The sequence below is a fragment of the Anthonomus grandis genome, chromosome 11 (assembly GCF_022605725.1).
Source record: "Anthonomus grandis grandis chromosome 11, icAntGran1.3, whole genome shotgun sequence".
Classification (NCBI taxonomy): domain Eukaryota; kingdom Metazoa; phylum Arthropoda; class Insecta; order Coleoptera; family Curculionidae; genus Anthonomus; species Anthonomus grandis.
The window spans coordinates 92,027-115,414 of NC_065556.1; the positions used below are offsets into that span (position 1 = coordinate 92,027).

At 34.4% G+C, this 23,388-nt stretch overlaps 1 protein-coding gene across 1 annotated transcript in view; it reads right to left on the reverse strand.

Moving 5' to 3' along the window:
• The window catches only part of LOC126742077 (large neutral amino acids transporter small subunit 1), a 28,114-nt gene extending 16,240 nt beyond the window's left edge, over window positions 1–11,874 (reverse strand). The window contains exon 1 of the mRNA XM_050448615.1: window positions 11,722–11,874. The gene's annotated coding sequence lies outside the window, so the exon portion shown is untranslated. The remainder of the gene's footprint in view (window positions 1–11,721) is intronic.
• Between the last annotated feature and the right edge of the window lie 11,514 nt (window positions 11,875–23,388).

Below are 23,388 nucleotides of genomic sequence, written 5' to 3' on the forward strand. Positions count from 1 at the left end.
CAAGATCTTTACACTGATACTTTATTTTTTAAAATTTCATTACGGAGTTGCTACGTAATTCGTATTTTTAGGATATTTTTATTTGTTTTAAGGGGTTTATTAAACCTCTTATAGCAACCGCTGTGTTCAATATAGATAAACGAAATTTTTAATGTAGTTAGTTTACGGTATCAGCTTTATCTTTCAGTACCTAAAAGTCTGAAGTTTTTTTCATACAGAGTGTCTAATATAAATTTACCAATTTACTCAAATAAAAGATGCAATAACTCGATTTTTTTAAATGGAACACCCTGTATTTTTCTCTTTCATAAAGTTTGCTTATTTATTGTCTATATTTCTTACAAAGTATATCCTACACCTAAAGTTTTGTTCTAGGTTCAAAAAACAAAATTTTAAAAAAGAATTTTTATTTCAACTAACAGCAAGTACAGTTACAAAATGACTGCTGAAACTTAATTGTTCCTTTATTTATAAGTTTAAAGTGATTATGTGGCATAAACTAACCTAAGCAAAATATAACAATGTAAGTATTATATTCAGAGGGTGTAACTCCTCCCCTGTAAAATGAAAGCATATCCTGAAAGGTATGATTTCAAATTGAATTCCTAAATTAAAATGTTAATATAAAATATATTAGAATCAACTAAATAAAATTCAATAAAAATAGTAAATAAACTTATCCTAAAATGTAATAAACACATAAGCGAATAGTATAAAACAATAATTAAGATAATAATAAAATAAATCGAACTTTAAAAGACACTTTGATTTTGAGCACCTTCATTTGATTGTTTCGGTTTACCCACTTTCATATAACACTTCTTGAAAAGTAAATACAAAAGTCCAAAAATTGCACATACGTAGATCAAAATTGTTCAAAAACTCGTTCTATTGAGGTACACAGGGGATGCCATTTCTTGAAGGTTTTCTGCTTGGTTTCTTAACTCCTGTTGGATGTCATCAGTGGCTTTTAGGTTGACAAGTTTCAGGTCTATCGAGGGTGGATTGAAAATAGGTCTCTCTTGAGTAGCTTTCATCCAGTTGAGGGATGGAAGACTAACTTTTTGGTAAGTTAGATCTGAAGTTTCATAGGCCTCGAATACCATAGAGTTGACTAGAACCATACATTCTTGCGGGACTTCCAATAGGTAGGAACCCTTAAGTAGCTGACTGGATTCGGCGTTGCCACATTTGGTTTTGGCAACGATGTTGGTAGGGGTAGTTATTGCCCATTTACCATCAACGATCGGCGTAACGTGTACCTCATGCAGATAAACTGAAAAGGGTCGACAAGTGATGGCATTTGACCTTAGGGTGAGTAGCTGCACTGCACATGGAGGGTGGTCCTCTATAATTCAAACATGGATGTCTTTACATAGATAGTGGTTCGATTGGATTTCCAGGCATTTTTCGTCTTGGTAGAAGTACCGTTCATCACTTAGTGACAGATATTGTTTATAAGGTAAATTAACAAGAAAGGATTGATTATTAGGTACTGGTAATGCAACTAGGTTGTAATACTGGAAAATATTTTTATAAACTAGTGGTTGTTCAAAAATAAAAGTTATTTAAGTTATTGGTAATCAATCATTGTTGTGTAGATGTTCATTTGTTTCTTTTATTCTTTTCAATAGTTCATCCGGATCTATTATTGAATTATGTAAAATGTTAACTTTTGAGAATGTCAAAGCTACTTCGATTTTATCTAAAACATTATAAATCGATTGATATATTGATGTTATTTGGGTTGTTATGATAAAGATTCTTAAATATTCATGTAGTTTAAGATTATGAAGATCATTTCTTTTGATAGACTCTTATATTTGAAAAATTCTTGCCTTTAATACTTGTTCGTTATGAGTGATATTTGAAATAATATCTTTAAACTTATTTATTGCTTTTTCCAACAAAGAGATTCGATTAAGAGCATCTACTTTTAATTTGTTTTGGTTAGCCTTTCACATTTGAATATTTTGATCAATTATTTTAGCATCTTCTTGATCTAAGTTTCCTGTTATACTTTTTATAAAAGATCCTAATGGATTAAAAATACCTCGTTTTTGTCTTTGATGAAAAGCGTATGGACATATTTGATTTAACAAAGTAAAAATACGTTTTTCCATACTGTACATTGGGATTAAAAAATTAAAATATTCTTGGTGGAAATCATTATTGCTAGTTAATTGGGATGAAAGTGTTTTAGTATGGTTTTTTATGCAATTAAACTCGTCAATTATTAGTTGTAAGTCTATAGTCTGAATAAATGACCAGTGGTCTGTCACTAGTTGTGTTGTGCTTAATTTGAAGGTCAATAGTCCGGGGTTATTATTTAGGTTGTGGAACTTGACGCTGTTTCCGTAGACGTAGACGGTCCAGGTCCATCTGTAATTACAGAGACTATTTTAGTCTCATTTAGATGAACTACTTCTTTCTTTTTATTTTTTGGGTGTTCAATTTCTATTTTACTATTTTCTTAAACCTGTGTGATTTTAAAAGGTCCTAAATAACGGTTTTTAATTTTCCCAGATCTTTTATCGATCTTTTTATATACAGTAGCACCTACTTGAGGTTTAATTATGTTTTTCGATTGATTAACTTTATACGGTTGATTCGTTCGCGATTTTGTCATATAATAATTGGGTTTTATTTTTATGACTATGTACATATTCAGTATATACGTGTGATGCTACTAAATTCGTTGGGTCTCTACTATCTGTATGACCATGTACTAGTTCAAAGGGGCTGAAATGAGTACTTGAATGAATTGTGCTATTATAAGCAATTATAGCATAAGGCATTAAAATTGAAACGTCACTATTAGGGTTTGTTTGTCTTAATATGCGTATATATTCTATAAGAGTCGAATGTAAACGTTCTACTGGGGAATTAGACTCATGATGGTTAGGGGTTATAAAATGTCTATCATGTATGTTATAAATTTTCTTAATTCTTCTGAAAAGAAATAAATGTAAGAGGGTGAATGTGTTAAGTATTCCTTTAAAAATTTTATTATTTGGGTCATATCAGTTGGAAGAGTTGCATGAATGATTTTATTGCCATCAAAAACTTCATGGTCAACTTTAACATATGACGTATAAGGTGATTTTTTAATAATAAATTGATAGAGTTTATTATTAATTATTTCATCCAATAGGGTTATAGAGACATAATTTTGGTCTGCATTAGTTGTATGTATAGTTTGATTATTTTCAGGTGAGTCATTTTCGGGTAAATCATCGATCAATAAATCTACATTCTCATTTGGTTGAGGTTGATTTATGATAGGTCTTGGGGGTTGAATCTGTACGTTAGACAGAATTCTAATTTTTTCAGATTTTGAGTTTTCCAAATCTTTTAGAGTATTTGTTACAGATTTTAGGTCAAGTGCATTAGGGTCGAATTGGTTTACATCGTTTAAAAACTCAGCTATGTCAATGTCAATGTCACCTGGGTTATTTATATTGGACTGTCTCTCTATCGCGTTTAAAGAAATTCGAGAAAGAGCGTCTGCGTTCGTATTCAAAAGTCCTTTTTTATAAATAATGGTGAAATTATATTCTTCTTATTTACAGCGCATAAGTTTACTATTTGGTTCTTTTAAGTTTGTAAGCCACACTAAAGGTCGATGGTCTGTGTAAATTGTGAATTTTTGTGGTATAAATATGGTCTAAAGTATTTACATGCCCATACGATTCCTAAAAGTTCCTTTTCGATTGTACTATAACGTTGTTCGGTTTCGTTTAAAGTTCTTGACGCGCATGCAATAGGAAGGTCGTTTGGTACCGTCCCTTGAGATAAAACTGCACCTAACGCTACGTTAGAGGCGTCCGTAGTTAATCCAAAATAAACGGTTTGGAAAAATCCGGCGACTTTAAGATGGGGGCATTAATTAATAAATTTTTCAAATGCTTTTAAAAAGGTGGGTGAATGTTCAACCTTAGCATTTTTCTTTAAACAAGATGTCAATGGTTTACATATTTTAGCAAAGTCTTTAATGAAATGTCGGTAATAGCCTGCTAATCCTAGAAAAGATTTAATGTCTTTTTGGGTTTTGGGAATGGGAAAGTTTTTTTACGGCGTTTACTTTTTCAGGATTTGGCTTTACTCCGTCTTTAGTTATTTGTTGTCCTAAATAAGCGACTTCTGTATGTAAAAATTCACTTTTCTCTAATTGAATTTTAAAGTTTGCCTCTCTAAGTCTTTCAAAAACTGATTTTAGTCTATTTATGTGTTCTTGTAATGATGTTGAAAATATAATGATGTCATCCATATAAACGACACAAATTTCGTTTTGAAACCCGCGCAAAACATTGTTCATAACTCTTTGAAAAGAAGAGGGCGTATTTTTCAGTCCAAAAGGCATTCTTTTAAATTCGTACTGTCCGGTATCTGTGGAGAAAGCTGTTTTGTGTATCATTAGGGTCCATTTCTATTTGATGGAACCCATTTGCCCAGTCTAATGTCGTAAAATATTGTGACTTCCCTTGCTTGTCTAATATATCAGAAATATTGGGTAAAGGAAATTTATCGTCAATCGATTTTTCATTAAGGCGCCGATAGTCTATGACAATCCGCTATTTACGTTTACCTGAGGCGTCTAACTTTTTTGGAACTACCCAAATGGGGCTGTTCCATGGAGATATCGATTCTTGAATAATGCCATTATTAAGCATTTTATTTATCTAAGAATGAACTTCAGCTTTATGTACATACGGATAACGGTATGTTTTAGTAAAAATAGGGGTTTCGTTAGTCAAATTTATTTTATGCTTTATTTGATTGGTGAATGTTAAAGGAGTATTTTAGAAAATATCAAATAAGAATATTAAATATTATAGAAAATATCTCGATATCATAACATATCATAACATAAGTCCCTAATTGCTTTATATTCTTCGGTGTTACAATGATTAAGCCTTAAGTTTTTTAAATTAGCTTTTTGTATATTTACATATGTTCCTCAAGTTCGGTGTCTGTTTCCATTTTTTCTATAAAATTAAAATCAGGTGCGTGCAAAAGTTCTCCTTTAATGGGTTCTAACAATGTAATCAAAATGTTTTTTTCAGATGAATTAACAATGGTAGTATACGCATGAGCGTTTTTTATGTTTACTAAAGCTTCGGGCATTTCTGCGGGTCTGAAATTAAAATAATGCCTACGCCTGAAAAATAATTAACTGGTATCTTGACTACCTGCTTTGTTCTCGCTGGTATAGAAATTTTACACGGTTTGAACTGATAAACTTGTCTCGGCGATAAGTTGCGATTTCGAAAATGCAATGATAGGGTTGCGTTTTGCGATTCAAGAGCCGAATTTTTAAAATTTATATTTGCTCTTATTTTTGTTAGAAAATCCATTCCTAACAATCCATCAAATTTTGGGGAAAAATCAAAAAGATAGAATTTATGCATTTCTTTTGAATTAAAAGACTTAAAAATGGAAATAAACATAACTTCATTATGCGTTGAAGTTGCATGTGCTGTTTTAACATTAAATTGTTCACGTTGTATAGAGTGGGGGTAAATCTTATAGGCTAAGTTGGGCCTGAAAAAACTTTTTCCGCTACCTGTATCTATCAAAAATCTTGCATTAAGTTCTGGTAGATAAATTATTGGTAGGTCGGAGTTTGTGTCGGTATTTAATAAAATTATGTCCCGGTGTTGACTTCTGGGGCATCCGTAAAATTTTCGTTTGGTTGAAAATTATCGGATTGGACATCATTATTTGAGTTATTTACATATGATTGTTCGTAATCATAAAATGTTGGGTCATAATAATTATTATAGTCATATTCTTGGGGGTAATAGTCAACTTCGTCATAACCTTGGCTATTATTATAGTGATTAGGTTCTTGACAGTGACAGTTGTTACTAGATTGGGGTGTCATTTTAGGGTTGGTTCGATTAGATTCTTCATTGAGGGTAAATTTCGGGTTGCCTTGAGTTTGAATGGCATTATGAATTGCGGTATTTCCCGATGAAGTGTCCATGGGTTCTACTTTGTCTAAGTTATTAGTATAGGGTCTCATTATGGAAGAAGTTGCTGAGCGCTTGTTATTATGATTAAAATTGTTAAAATTATGTTGTGGTTGTTGATTAAACTGTGCTGATCTAAATGGATAACCAGGGTGGAAATTTCTGTTTTGTATGTTAGGAAAACGGTTGTGGTTTTGTTGGAATCTATTGTGTGTTCTGAAGGGATTTGGAGTAACGAAATGTCTCTGGTGGTTGTTAGATTGTTGCTGTTTAAATGGATTTGGGTTGTGATATGTGTGGGCGTTTGAGTATGATGTTTGAGGTTGTGTTGGTTTAAATTCATAGTTTTTATTTTTTAGTTCGTAAAATTTTCTTCCTCTTGGGCTAGATTCATTGCTTCTTCAAGGGTATTTGGAGATTTTATTCTAACTACCATTTGCATATGATAACTAAGTCCGTTGATAAAACTTTTTAAAGCTAAGTGAGACTTGACCCACATTATTGGGGTATTTGGTTATTTTTATCTTCTACAACAGATGATTTCCTGTACAATACAATCAATCGATCTCTGCAAAGTTGAAATAATTGATTGCTTTAGAAGCTCCCAGTTTGTAAGTTCTACTCTGGAGGCTACTAAGTCGGCGGCTCTGCCATTTAACTTATTTAAAACGGTGTCAAACGAACAAGTATTAATTGGGGCTGTTATATTTGTTGTATCTCTATGAGCCATAAGAAAATTTTCACAAGCCGATATGAATCGATTTATTTGTTTTGGATTACCGTCAAAAGATGGTATGTTGGCAGCTTGGTATTTAATTAAATGGTAATTTGGATCCGGCATTTTTATAGTTTATAAAAATGTCAAAATAAACAAATAAAACCTACACAAAAATGGTTAAAATCAAAAGCGTGTAAATATTTTTTTTTCGTTTTCTACCACGAAAATGAAAGTTAAATCAAAGAAAGGACTAGAATAAGTAACGGTATCAATGTACATAAATTAAACTAAAATAAATTCAATACGTTCCTTTCTCGTTAAAAACAAAATAAACAAAAATCAATAATCACTTACAGTGTTAAAACAAATAACTTCATAGGTACCAATAGGATGAGCGATGTGTGTCTCTCCCTGGAAAACTATCTATGAGGGTTGGACGATGCTTGTTCCTTGCCTCACACCAATAGGACGAACTTCCCTGTCGTTTTGGATTGGACGATGTTTGTTCCTCACGAAATGCCAATAGGTTGTGTCTTTTCTAGTTAGTTGAGCCTTTCTGCAATGCACTACCGATCGCGAAATTTATTTCTTCAAAATTTCGAATACACCACGAATTGTTCAAACAAAAGCGACGATTTTATTTGCTCGATGCAATTATCCCGCTTGGTGTATTCTACCGACTGCGCCAGTTTTGTTCTAGGTTCAAAAACAAAATTTTAAAAAATAATTATTATGTCAACTAACAGCAAGTACAGTTACAAAATGACTGCTGAAATTTAATTGTTCCTTTATTTATAAGTTTAAAGTGATTATGTGGCATAAACTAACCTAAGCAAAATATAACAATGTAATTATTATATTCAGAGGGTGTAACTCTAACTCGCTTTTTTTGAGATATTTTAGATTCTTTAAAAAACGATGCAAATAAAAGCGCATAACTATGTATGTATTAAAAAAAAACTATCAAGATTGCTTAGAAAAATTCGTTTGTATTGTTGACAGACTATCGGCAAAAATACTGATTTGACATTTAAATAGTTGCATTTGGTTTACTGTTATTTTTTAAATATCGTTAATAAAAATATTTCGCATTAGAGCTGAAATAAGTTTTAAAGATTCAAATTATTGCATTACTTGCAAATTATGAATTATCCACGGGAAGAAGTTGTCGAAATGATATATGCTTTAGGGGCTGCTGAACGAAATACACTTTTGACATCCAGAATTTATGGGCAATGTAACCCCGAAAGAAGGCACTCTCAACCACAAGTATTTGAGACATTTAAAAAAAGATTTGAATGGACAGGAAGTGTTACGTATGAAAAACATGAACGGGTAAAACCAGCTACAAACGAAGAAAACAAAATGATGGTAGCTTTAAGTATAGTTGAGACGTCCCAAAGAAGTACTACTAGTAGACAACTTGCTAGAGAATTACCGGTTGGTATTAGTGCAAGTTCCATTACACGAATGCTTCGAAGTGAACATTTTCATCCTTACCATATTCAACTGTTGCATGAATTACAGCCGCAAGATTATGAAAGACGACTTACTTTTTGTCAATGGGCACAAAATATGATGCAGAAACCTGGTTTTTTTAATTTGGTATTTTTTTTAGATGAGGCAACCTTTCATAATAATGGCAACGTTAACAGGCACAATTTTCATTATTATGATACCAGCAATCCTTTTTTTACACGTGAAACTCACCACCAACACAGATGGTCTATTGATGTTTGGGAATTATGTCATTGGACCGCATTTTTTTCATGGACATCTCACAGGTGAAATGTACCTGGAATTTTTACAAAATGGACTAAATGAAATGTTGGAAACATTGCCTGCACATTATGTTCAGGACAGGATTTGGTTTCACCATGATGGAGCTTCATCTCATTACAGTCAAGCTGCAAGGCATTATTTAGATGACCGGTTTCCAAATAGATGGATAGGTAGGGTGGACTAGTACGGCTAGGGTGGGCTGAAATTTTTGTAAAAAAAATTGGTCAAAAAAAATTAAGGTTATACCGGGCCCCGAACGCACATAAAGTTCTCGTAATACAATAAATTCTTCTTTAATACACGCCGCTGCTAACATACTAATGCGCATGATGATTGCTTACTTCATGCAAACGAGTTGCCGTTAAGGCATTTATTATAAAAAATGGACGGCTACACGAAGGGACCATATAATTATTCAGGACCTATTGGGAGTCTTCTAGACAACTGCGAAAAAACTCCTGTTGTGGAGTTTATTGTAGTTAATACTGACTTACCAGAAATTAATGCCAAAGAGCTCAGTACTGATCAGCAATATTTGTATTTAATGTGTCAAGCCATTAAAAATGGAAATTGCTCCAAACAATTATCTGAACGGAATCCTGGTAAGTTAGCCCATTCCAGATGGGTAACAACAGCAAACAGAATTCTTCGTTTATATGTTGGCACAAAGGATTTATCAGAGAACTTTAAAGTTATAGTAAACTTTATAATGAAACTTTACGCACCAATGTGGTTTAAAATAAAGACCAAACCGCTCTTACAAGATGGTGCTAGACACTTGTGGGAGATGATTAAAATATCTAGGCAGTTTCCAGAAGCTATCAGAAATATTATCGATAAAGTGATAGAAGGGAATTCGTATTTTGCGCATCCTGAAAATTTACTGGTTTCAATGTTAACAGACCCTCGAGAGTATATAAGAAAACTAGCAGTTAGTCGAATAAGGAAAACCAGAACACAAATAATAACGGAACTTAGAGTTTTCAAAACTCCAAAACTAAATTTCGAGGCGGATGACTACATAGATATTATTGATTGGCAGAGCATACATTTAACCGAACCTCCTATTACCAAATTATTTTCAATTGAAGAATTAGCGGAGCAGATTAATCAACAGAAGATGAATGTTGGCGATTATCCTTGTCACACTCAGGCAGTCGAAAGGTGTGTTAAGCTTATATCAGAGGCGTCTTTAAAAGTATGCGGTGTAGCAAGAGATGGATATATTCGCGCAAAAATTGATGCAAGGTTAGATTTACCTACTTTTGAAAAGAAAGCTCAATACTTTGCTGCAGCAAAAGATTAATCTTTGTTCAGAATGGGGAGGGTGGGTGGTTGGAACTCGATGTGCAGCCACCTCCACGTGACGAGTTCTGGGCTGGTTTAGTGTTTATAATTAAGTGTTGTTAATTTATATTATAATACAAAAATTATACAACTAAATATTCGCTAATCGCCCACCCGACAGCATTTTCTACATAAACACCAAGTCAGGCGAAGAGCTGCACAAAACTTTTTAGTTTTAATAAAGCTTGGGGCCTGGTGGAAAATAAAATTATTGTCTTGATTTTTTATATACATCTTAATAACATTGTTTCTGAACATTTTTTCGCTACTCAGATCAATTTTCTTTTTTTTTGAATATTAAGGGCTTTTGGGGCCCGGTTAATTTTTTTTTAATCTGCCTCATCATTAATGTTCGCCTGTTAGACATTTTCCACATTACTCACTTGCGATATTAAAAAAATAATAATTATCCATTTTTCGGCACGCCCCCTAATGGCCACCCAGGTCCCCGGATTTGACTAAGATAGATTTCTTCTTTTGGGGATATGTAAAGGAGAAAGTATACCAAGTGACTCCAACCACAAGTGAAAATATGCAGCTAAAAATTAGAGAGGTTATCTGTACAATAACACCTAATCTGTTAGAAAAAGTGAGTGATTCATTTTTAAAAAGAATTAATACTTGAGCACGAAACTTAGGAGGCCATATTGAGAATAGTTTGTAGTGTAGTTATAATTTACTTTTAGGACAAGTTAAAACTCTTATTTTAGTTAGTTTTAATACATAATTGTTAGTATAAATACATACATAGTTAATACAGACGATTTTATTGGCATCGTTTTTTAAAGAATGTAAAATATCTCAAAAAAAGCGAGTTACGTGTACGACATAATTTGTAAGAAATGTAGACAATAAATAAGCAAACTTCATAAAAGAGAAAAAAACAGGGTATTCTATTTAAGAAAATCGAGTTATTGTATATCTTATTTGAGTAAATTGATAAATTTATATTACACACTCTGTATGAAAGAACTTCAAACTTTTACTGCAAGATAAAGCTGATACCATAAACTAACTATATTAAAAATTTCGTTTATTTAAATTGAACACAGCGATTGCTATAAGAATTTTAATAAACCCCTTAAAACACTAAAAATACGAATTACGTGGCAACGCCGTAATGAAATTTAAAAAATGAGGTATCAGTGTAAAGCTGTTGTTGTCCCCAAAAGCATACCGCCATTAAATACAGGGTGTTCCATTTGAAAAACACTACATATTTTTCCGTAACTTATTTTTGACGCACCCTGTATATGTAAAATTATTTTTAGTTTGTAGATTTTCGTTCTTATGATTTTGACCTTTTAACCATGTCACATAAGTTTTTTTCTATTCGATATAGTTTAGGCGCTATTTTAGCCGTACGCCTTGCTGACGCACCCTGTATAGCAAAATGAAAATACAAATCGAAATTAATCTTTATTATGCATTAATAGTAATTTTTTTACCAACAAAATACTTATGTTCAGCACGGCAGACTATTTTTGAGGTATTAGTATTATATTGAGTTCATTAACTTGATTTACAATAAAGCAAAGACCTGTTTAAAATTTGAAAATTCAGTAGAGACTCTTATTTCACTCTTGGGTCCAGTTACCCTAGATAAAAAAATGATATGATGAAAATATGGTTTGAGTAATATAAATAAATTGAATAATTATTCGGTAAAGCACTTGCTAATTCAAATAACTATTAATACTTATAATGATAAATGATTGTCTATAAGTAAAAATAAATATAAATACTGTTTTCTTATAATAAATGTACATAACTATTTCATTAAAGCAAGAATAATCTAAGATCCAAAATGTTAAAAACTTATCTCATTCGCAAATAAATACATAACTAAGCACAGTATAATAGTTGCTCTTGGCCTATTATTATTTCATTATTACTTACCCTAAAAAAAGCAACTGGTTTAAGGGTCAAAATTCACACAAAAAGGGGTCACGTAAAACATTTCAAAACTCAATTTGGCGAAACAAAGATCGTTTAAGAGCGACTATTTGCTCTAAGCATCTTTTTAGGCACTCATTATTTCATTAATCTAAGAATAACTGCGACTTCCTTTTTGGTAATTTGATGAATTATTATCGAAGACAATGGAGAGGAAATTTTTTTAAGGATATCTTTAAACATCTGTTTAATAAATGCAATGTGAATTATAGAATACAATGAAGTTCGATTTTTTATTAATTGAATTAAAACGCTAAATTCTATTTGTATCGAGGAAAGGTAATAAAAGCTTGTATATATTTGCCCAGGAAGGAAATGAAATTTTGTAACCATGGTTAGATAGTTATTGAACTCTAAGTAGATTGGATAAGTTGTATAATAGATATCAAAATTTTCTAATAATAATAATTTTGATAATCCCATTATAAAAGCCCTTTAATGTTTAAGTATTTTTTTCCTATAACGGCTTGTTTATAAACCGAAATATACCTCAACCCTGTCTATAATCCCAAATTCAACTGTGTCCGCTTTTGTTTACCAAATACTTTATTCAAATCATAGAATCGGCCTCCGTGTATTGGCCTGTACTGATCTTTTACTTTTGTGACAATATTCTGAGAATATTTTTTGATCAATAGGCATCGAACTGTTTAGGCAGGAGAAACCCAAATTAAAAAACATTAACATTTTTACTAATAAAAATATACGATTTATCTATGACAAATGGCAAAGCAGTATTGCCAACACTGAACAAGGTATAAACAAGAAGTTTGTAGGTTAAAAAGTGCATAAAGGCTAAATATAAATATGTTACCCTCGGACAATGAGATATATGTATCAGATCCACAGGAAGAGTCTAGAACATTAGATGAAAGAAACACTGACCAAGAGTACATCCAGTAGCACACCAATTGGGCCAATAGCCATGGCCGCTGTATGGAAATAAAAAAGTGCGGCTGCATTAAGCAAAAGAAAACCAGATGATATCCTTAGAAGAAATGCGTCAAACCAAAGCATTCCTAAATGATCTATTAAAATGTCTCTTAAGTACGCCATTTAACTATCAAGATAAATAAATTTAATCCTAACAGACCACTGCAGACTTATATCACCTAAAAAAATTGGTATGTCCTTTATGTATGCCCAGCGCTTGTAACAACGGACCTGGGGTGCAATGGACCTGCATAAGATATCTAATTATGCAAGTCTTATTCATATTCATACCATATATTCGTTAAACTATTTTTAATCGAATCCTGACAACACAGATACTCGACGAACATACCTTCAAAGTTCAACCAATCAATGTATGTTTCTTTAAAATGGTTGATATTCATATATTCTCTGAGTAGACCAGGAATGTTTTAGTTTTTTGAATATTGTAGCGTTTTTCCCGTTCCTTAGGTGTAAATTAAAACAATTGAAAATAGTCAACTAATTTATTTACACAGTTTACTACGAAAACACAATCACTCACGACTACGAGAGATATTTGTTTTTATTGTATCTATTTACAACCATTTAAATCTCGCGCCAATATTTCGAAGTTCACTGAACTGACAATCGACACTGACTCTCCACGATGCGGCTCCTTATATATTCGGCTGAACGCTGAAGGAAGACGATTCTCGCCAACCTTCTAGACATCGTGCGGTGTGCCACTTATTATTACAGAATGATGGAGAATCAGTTAATTTCTCGGTGTATCGTTTCACTGCCACCTAATCTTATTTCATCCCGAAATGATTCCAAAGATGGTGGATGCCGATATCGGCAGAAGGTTCCCCTTTTCCACTTGGACCTCTTGTAGAAATAACAATCAACGGTTTTCTCCAGAGAATGACGTTGGGGAATATAACAGCATACCAGAATTTGCACACCAATAGACTTGAAGACCACTTCTAATATGCAGCGAATCATCCTCCAGTTCAGGTTATCGAGTCCGCTTACGCGTTTGGGAATTGCTAAGCTCCTCAGATCCTCAACAAGTAACTCCTCCTATAGCGAACACAATGCGTCCTAAACGTCCTTATAGGTTGGCTTCTGATGTGACGCCTCTTTGGTAACCAGGTAGAAGATCATTCTACCAGCTATCGGTTATCTTAAGTGTTTGCCCGATTCTAGGATTAGACCGATGTAGCTCTTGATTTTTTCCGAACTTTCTACGGAAAACTATCCTCCAGATATTTGTAAATTCTTAGCTACATAATGTGCCAAAGCATACTCAGCTGGTCTTCGTACACTTCACAGGTCACGCCATACCGACTCTTTCGGCCATTAAAATGATAAGTCATGAATTTATCGAATGTCAAATCCGATTCTGATTGGTTTTGCCGTAGCTCAGCATCTTCGTGGTATCCATAATAAGGGGCCAGTCAATTAAAGTCAATGACTCGAGCTTTACCGCATTTTTGTATTCTGTAAAGAACATCTTTGATGGTTTCCAGCACTTTGTACGCATGTCCGGATGTTTGAAGTTTTGGTGAGAGACCATTCGGTCTCTTAGTGTCATAGAGCCAAACCAAGTCACCGTTGTTGCACCTCGGGTCTTTGGCATTGAGATCATATGCGTCTTTCATTTGATCGCTAGTATCTTAAATGGAAATGTGCACCTGATTATAAATGAGATCTATTCCCCTACGCAGCTCACTAACGTAGTCCTCCCCGGCAACACGGTTTTTAGCAGGCAACCAAACTTTAGATCGCCTGGAAGCTTCACTATTTGAGCCGAAAACTCACCTCTGATTTTATGGGTGGCCGATCGGCAAGCCAGCAGACACAAATTAAAAATGTCCCTGCCTTTTTGATGGTTAGAGACTACTTTGGCGAAATACCAATGAATAATCCTATTCATTCGTTCCACCGTGCCTTCTGACTGCGGGTGTATTGCCATAGTTCTCGTTTTCTTGATTCCAAGCGTTTTACAGATGTTTTGGAACAAGCCGGATTCAAAATTTTGTCCTTGGTCTGAATATAGCTCCAAAGGTACACCAAATCGGCAGATCCATTCTTTTATTTTAAGACGTCGGCGATAGTAGAGGCTGTCTGGTTTGGTTAAGGGTATGCCTCAACCCATTTGCTGAAAAAGTTTATCACGACCACGATTACTTATTTCCTGCTTCTAATTCGGGAAACGAACCAGTAACGTGACTAGCAATACTTTCAAAGGGACTTCCCACGTTGTACTGACGGATCAAGGCCTTCTGCTTTCTCTGCGACCCATTACTTGCCACACATACAACGCATTTCCTGCAACAGTCCCTTACGTCTGCCTTGCTATTGATCTAATAAAATCTTTCCCTCACTTTTTCGAGAGTCTTTATTACTCCGAGGTGTCGTTCTGCTACACCAGCATAGACATCTCCTAGCAACTCCAAAATCTGACACTTGGGCTTGTTTACGCCAGTGAATGAACAGTATGAACCATATTATTTTGTGTTAAGTTCGGCAACATTGCAACCAACGCGTCGCACCGGTTTTCCGTCCGTTGCTATTAGCAACGATCCCTAAGGCTGCTCCTACATTGGAGGCAGATGGGATCTGGTCAGCCAACCCGGCCAAATCCGACCAGACCAGACACATCCCGACCAGACCCTGCGCTTCTACACTGCAACTGGTTTCGGGATGCAGTACAGTGTAAGCTCTCGACGAGAAAGGGAGTTTTTGCCCCAGTTGTGATTATCTGAATTTAAAAATGGACGAGGAACTTTTTGATTTTATATTAATGGACCAAAATTTACTACTCAATAAACCCACGAGAAAGTGGGTTCATGAGTTTAATAAAGACCACAGGCAAAGCCAATACTACTTAACCTGCTTACCTATGCGTGGTTATCCAGACAAATTTAAAAAATATCACAGAATGAAACGTTTGACTAAATCTTGTCACACATAAAAGGGGATATACAGAAGTGGAGTAACTTCAGGAATTGTATAGAGCTAGCAGAAAAACTGTCGATTTTGTTGAAGTAAGTTACTTTAATACCAAGTCTTATACAATTTTGACAATACGTAAGTTAAAACATATTTATTTCAACAAATTAAATTGTAAAAAAATTAAATTAAGTTTCACAAGGTAATTGAGATATTTTGAGATTCTGCTTGTTCGGAATTTTCTGGTTGGCATGAAGAAAGAATGGAGCTTGATGTATCCGAAGAACTGGATGCATACGGTTGATTGGGGTAGTATCCTGTGTAATTTCGTGGAGGGTGAGGTAAAACTGTCAATGGCGATGTCCATGATGTGTTGCTTGGTTCTAGTGATTCAAGCTCATCGATGACACAATTCAGAATATTTGATCGTAATTTCATTCGTTTTAGGAGTGGTAATTGTTTGAGCGAAGGAAGTAAACTTTTGAAGAATGATAGGTCGTCATCCTCCTCTGCTGAACTGGTCGGTTGTGATGCCGAAAAAGAAGATTCCAGCAATTGCACTTTTCTTCTTTCTAACTTTAGTGCCTCGTTTTGAAAATTTTGGCTTTCCTTTCTCTTTGGTCCGGGGCACCGAAACTTACTCTCTTCTTTCGAGGAGGTAGTAGTAGGTTGTGGAGCTTTGTTTACTTATGTAAGTTCCTTAGGCTCATCAACATTTTTATCTTCAGTGTGGACGTCAAAGTCATGTTGTGATCGAGGAGTTTCGCCTGATTCCTGAGTTTCATCAATTTCACCTGATTCCATGTCCATCAGTGTATTTGCTACTTGAGACGCAGGAAAATTTCCTGAAGTACCTCTTGGCTTCATCATAGGAAGCAAGAAGCTCAATGAATCAAAATAAACATACTTGGACTTGGCAGCAGCACCTGATGCACCACAGTTTTTCTTAATTTTCTTGCGTAACATATCTCTTAGCAACTCCCAACTCTTGCGGGCCATATCTCCTGAAACAAGGAGTTGTATAAATAACAATAAAATGATACTTAATATAAAAACACATGTATTGTACAGGTTATTTGTTTTAAGGTTATAAACTTAAATATACTTTTCTCCTAGCTCATGTCTGTTTTACTATAATATTTCTAATTATTATTTTTTTTATTTTAGGTATCTATTAACAGGTCTTTCCCTTGAAGTTCTGACCGAAACATTTCGCATGAATAACTACACCATGGGTAAAATCGTAGAAGAAACTGCTGATGCTATTTGGAACCAATTAGCTCCAATCCATTTACCGGTTCCAAATCGAGAAAGATTTCTTGAAATTGCTACAGAATTTAAGGACATGTGAAACTTTCCTAACTGTGCCGGTTGCATAGACGGCAAACATTTTAAAATCAAAGCTCCTCGGAAGAGTGGTACCATGTTTTACAACTATAAACATTTTTTCTCTGTTAATCTTTACGGTGTAGCAGACGCTCGGTGTAAATTCATATTCATTGACGTTGGAGCCTTCGGAAAGCAAAGTGACGGGGGCGTATTTGAAGCTTTTCCAATCTCAACTTTTTTTGAAAATTGCTCTGAAACGTTGCCAGCTCCTTCACCAATCGATGACAGTGACACTCTGGTTCCATTTGTTCTAGTCGGTGACGATGCGTACCCTTTAAAGACTTTTTTAATGAAACCATTCAGTCAAAGAAAAATGACCGAAGCACAGCGCGTTTTCAACTATCGATTGTCACGGTGCAGAAGGTGTATAGAATGCGCATTTGGAATTTTAACTGCAAAATGGAGATTACTCTACAAAGCCATTGAAACAGAGGTAGAAAAAGCTGAGAAAATAATCAAATGCATGTGCCTTCTGCATAATTTGATTATTGACAAAGAGAATATTACACTGGCTCAACGAGTGCTTGAAGACGCTCTACAGGAATACCAACAAAAACATGAAAGACCAGATCTTGGCGGAAGACGATTTAACAGATCCTCTACCGCTGCACAAGAGGTGAGAAATTTCTACAAAGACTAGTTCAATGGCCCTGGAAGTGTTTCGTGGCAGAATGAAATGGTCTTCAACGTTATCAATAAGAGATAAACCTTAGATACAGCGAGGCAGACAGAATACTGCACTATGGAATTAAACATTATATAATGAAAATGTTTTTTTTTACCTACATTATAGCATGATAAAATTTTGGACGTTAATAATTATATCAACTAGTAATAATAAACTTATTACTTTCAATTCCAAGCTCTTTACCAACTTCATCCCACAGTTTTCCCCTTAAATCGCGGTTGTGGTAATTTTTGTCCCTCTGGTCCCACAAAGCCACTCTCTCACGCACTAACTCAAACAAGTTTCCTTTGTCTACCATTATAACAACAATTATTATGATTTATCAACACGAGCCAAATGGGAACACTAAACACGAACCAACTGGGAGAAAAACAAATAAATATTTTGGTTGTTGTCAGACCAGTTCAGACCCGTCGCTCCTTCCCGGCACGACAACTGGCTCTAGTGTAGGAGGGAATACGGCGCCTTTGTGTTTGTCTTCGTCAGACTCGGTCAGACCCGCTCAGACCGTCAAGTCTGAAGAAATTCCGCTTCCAATGTAGGAGCAGCCTAACAACTCGCTCGAGCCGAGCGTCCAAGTACGAAGAAAGCATAAAGCTGGACTAGAGGGGCGTCAATTTTGCTTAATAAAGTTATTTGTTTTATACAATAGTCAAGTGATTTATCTAGACAAGTCCACCAATCCAATAATAATCAGGGCTGAACAATTTGCCTTTTTTCTTCTTTGCCGTAGTGGTCAACCATTTTCCGCTTCAAGAGCTTATCAGCTTCCAAAATTAGAGAGTTTCATTATATATCAATATGACTTGGCATTGGGAGAATACTTGGCAGCATCTTCCCAAGTTGGCTTCGTTCCCTCCTTTACTAAGGCTAGGACTATTTGGGGATCTTCCTCTTGGAAGATAAGTCTGTTGAGCATGTTCAGAACTTGTAACAATGGACCTACATACGTGGTCTACATGTGCAGGTCTTATTCATATTCACACCATATATGCGTCGAACTATTTTTAATCGGATCCTTTCAACACAGATTGTTCAACGAGCATACCTTCAAAGTTCTACCAGTGATCGTGTGTTTCTTTAGAAAGGTTTATGGAATCTTTGGTATTATTAGTAGACCAGGATGGTTTTACTTTCTGAATACATATTTTATACACATAATTTTATGTAAAAGCTAGTGTTAGGAGATTTTCCTAAGCTTCAGCTATTTGTTGTTAACACTTTTTTGTTATTAAAACACCTTATATTTAGGCTAAAAACCAAACTTATATTCAGCGATAAACAAGACGCTTCTTTCCAAACCATTTCTTGCTCGAGAGAGAGGGATGACAAGTGACATATCAATTTTTTAGCATTTCATGATTCGAGCGCTACGTAGTGGCGGGTTTTAAAAGTAATAAATTTGGATGTTGCCACACTGACTTAAATTAAATATTATTTTGTCAACACAATACAAGTTACTAACATATACCCCCCACCTTGAAAGGGTTCAGCTTTCAACACAATAAAATTTGACAAAGGTGGCTAAAACTAAGAAAACAGTCTTTAAATACATGAAACAAATCTTAAAGCTAATTAACATTACACGGTAAGTAAAATGCATACTAATCAGTAATGTCAATAGGTAAGGGACAAATCTTAGAGATAGGTCTCTTCAGTATGCCATGAGAGGTTTTAACGGACACTACTCGGCACTGTTTATCAGATCCTAAATGTATTTCACTTACACGGCCCATTCTCCAATTAAGAGGAGGGAGATTGTCCTCGCGAAGTATCACCATCTCACCCACTTGAATGTTTCTTTGAGGATACTTCCACTTAAATCGTTGTTGGAGAAGGATTACATACTCCTTCGACCAACGCACCCAAAAATGTTGATAAAGCTTTTGAATATATTGAAATCTTGAGAGACGATTGTCGAACTTTTCTTTAACATCAAGATCGGGCAAAGCTGTCAATCGTCTACCAATTAAAAAATGAGCTGGTGTTAATACATCATAATCGCTTGGATCACTAGTAAGTGGGATCAATGGGCGTGAATTTAACGTGGCTTCAATCTGGGTTAGCAGCGTATAGAGATTCTCAAAAGTTAATGAAGCTTTTCTCATAACACGCTTTATATGGAATTTGCAAGCCTTTACTCCCGCTTCCCATAGTCCATCAAAGTTAGGAGCACGGGAATAAACTTCCAACTAATCCCTTCATTTTCAAAAGTTCCTGCTAATCCTTTGCTATGCCTCTGCAAGAATTTACTAAGCTCTTTTAACTCTGAATTGGCACCAACAAAATTTGTACCATTGTCAGACCATATTAATGAAGGTTTGCCTCGCCGGGATATGAAACGTCTCAAAGTAGAAATGAATGCTTCAGAGGTTAGCTCTGATACTAACTCCAAATGCACCGCACGCGTAGAAAAGCATATGAATAGGCACACATAGCATTTTGAAATCTTGGCTCACATTTGTGAACTGTCTGCCTTGCTAAATTTCGTCCACCAATTGGCCAATAATGTTTACGAATTGAAGCAAGTAAGTGAAGGGGACCAGCATGTAATAATAACTTATGCTCAAAAGAAAACAACAATTTGGTAAAATGATGTTTGGATAACAAAACAGCAGGATGTTTTTTGGCATAATCCAGATCCGATAATTCCAATCTACCACCCACCCTTAAAACTCCCTTCACATCAATAAATGGGTTAAGAGTACTTAAAGGGCCTTTGCGACATTGCTGCTTTTGCAAAAATAATAAGTATTCATATGGAAAAGATTCCTTCTGAGAGATTATGGCCAATTTTTCTAATGAATTACTTAGCTCACGGGCTGTTAGTGGGCCATTATGCCTAAATGTTTTTTCTAACTTACAATTATAACAGAATCGTAAAATGTAAGCACAACTACGCTTTAAACGAGAAAAACTAGTAAATCTTTTCATTGGAAAATATTCAGGAATGACCTGGCAAGTGTGTATGTTTTTCTTTAATTCAGGCAAAACCTCAATTTCGATAATTGATTTGGGCCATTCTGAGCAATCATTAATCAGCCAATGAGGGCCATTCCACTACATTTCATTAATGATCAATGACTGAGGATAACATCCCCTGGATAATATATCCACAGGATTGTCCCTTGATGAGACATGATGCCAATTATGAATTGAAGTCAATGATTGTATTTGGGATACACGATTTCCAACTAATGTTTGTAGATTATGAGGTGACTAAGAAATCCAGCCTAAGACGACTGATGAATCAGTCCACAGATATGTTTTGTCAATAATTACATTTACTGATCTTTTGAAAGTGCTGACCAATTGCGCAAGAACCAATGCACCACTTAATTCCAGTCGAGGAAGTGTTATCACTTTTAGAGGAGCTACCTTAGCCTTAGCGAATACTAGGGAAATTTGTGTTTTACCACTTTTGCTTGAGCTCTTAATATAGAGACAAGCACCATAAGCTTCAACAGAACTGTCACAGAACCCATGTAATTCCGCAACATCAGAATCAGAACAAAGCATTTTTCGCGGGATCTTCAAGTTATTTAGGACTACCAATTCTTGTTTTAATTTATGCCAAAGACTATAAATAGTTGAGGGCAAAGATTCATCCCAACCAATCTTTGTACTCCACAATTTTTGCAAAATCATCTTTGCAATAATTATGCATGGACAAAGTAATCCTAGTGGATCATATATTTTAGTAATAGATGAAAGGATTGTCCTTTTACTATAATTTTCATTATCAATTAAGGAAATATGATACATAAGATTATCATTTTTAAATGACCAATACAAACCAAGAGTTTTATTCTCATCACTAGATATTTATTTTTAATGCCAATACCAATAACCAATACCAAAATAATGTTCATCCATTAGTTTAAACAAATGATGTGTATTTTATTTGTGCACAAACTGAAAGTGTTGCCTTTCATAAAAAGTAGTAATTAACACTGTTTCAATTCAGATACACTGCCAAACCAATTTGAAACCAATAGCCAATAATAGAAATTAATATAGCAATAAACCAAACCACATTAATATTATGTACTAGAAAAGGATACCAACTTACTTACCAGCAATTATTTGATTATTTTCAATCAAACAAAAAAAAAAAGAAAGCTTTACCAACTTGCAACCAATAATCAATTAATAGTAAACCATCATGAGATCTAATCAATCCAAAACCTTCTATCCATTATCCAAAAAATCCAGTTTCACGTTTGTTTTCGCCAAATTTGAACACTTCACCAATTTGGACTTTTGCCGCTGATTGACCGGTGTGATACGGGCTTTTGAAAGCGCGGTCCACGCGATGCAACTACGACGATGATGCAATTTTTAGACGCCACCGGCTTCTAATTTCCGGGTCTAATTTTCCAATACAATTTTACCAGCTTACATCCAAGTACAAAGGACCATTTTATGTTAGGAGATTTTCCTAAGCTTCAGCTATTTGTTGTTAACACTTTTTTGATATTAAAACACCTTATTTAGGCTAAAAACCAAACTTATATTCAGCGATAAACAAGACGCTTTCCAAACCATTTCTTGCTCGAGAGAGAGGAATGACAAGTGACATATCAATTTTTTATCATTTCATGATTCGAGCGCTACGTAGTGGCGGGTTTTAAAAGTAATAAATTTGGATGTTACTAACAGCTAGTTTTACCGATTTGTTAAATTTCAAATTCTCAAAAATATACTGTAATTCTCGTTATTCAGATAATAATAATAATTTGATGGCAGAACTTAATATGAAACAGATAATACTCTATACATAGTAGAATATGTGACAATAATTGACAATCAGTGAATGTCCAAATGAAATGTTGTAGGAATATTCAAAATGATAACGCAGATAATTCCCTAAATGTTCTTGAAATGGCACAGATTTAGAATATTCATACAACATTTAGGTTTTAAGTGAAAATTCAGCAAATGTATGGGATATACTCGTATTGTGATAATAGGGATTTTTCTTAGTCGGTAGTCCCGTCTTCGTCTCATGGACTATATTAATTCTTACTTTTCAAGTTTGCACTATTGTTCACTGTTTCTGTTCTATATATCTCGAACTTCCAGCGAAAGGAAGCATTAAATGGGTATTTAAATAGTATGAAAAGATTAGGTAGTAGTCCTCCTTTTCATACGCGGTTAATCATATTCCTATTGCTCTGCTCTTATCACTAATTTTCTTTCTACACCTTTTTCCTAGTTTCCTAAAATGTTAAACTTCAAAAAATCAGATCGAGAAAAAAAATTATGTGAATTTTTTTGGAGCAGAAATAACTGATCCAAGAACTAGAAGTCGGTGTATGATTTATAACTTTAATTTTTTTTGTTATGAAGATTTTCTCAAAATAATTTTACTATTACATGTTATGGTGTTCATATGTGTTATTATTTACTTGTATGTACATTGATGAAGGTCAACAGGTTGGCGGAGAAAGATAGGCTCAAACGACTAAATTGACTTAGCCTAATTAACACTAATTACAAATAAATCAGCTGGTTGTTAGATAGAACAATGAATTATATTAAGTTTTACTAACCTTTTTTCGAGTACGGATACATTGTATTTTTTAAATTATATGTCCAGAACAACGTTCTGTTTATGTGACTAATGCAATCAATGTATGACAAAATAAAATATAGAA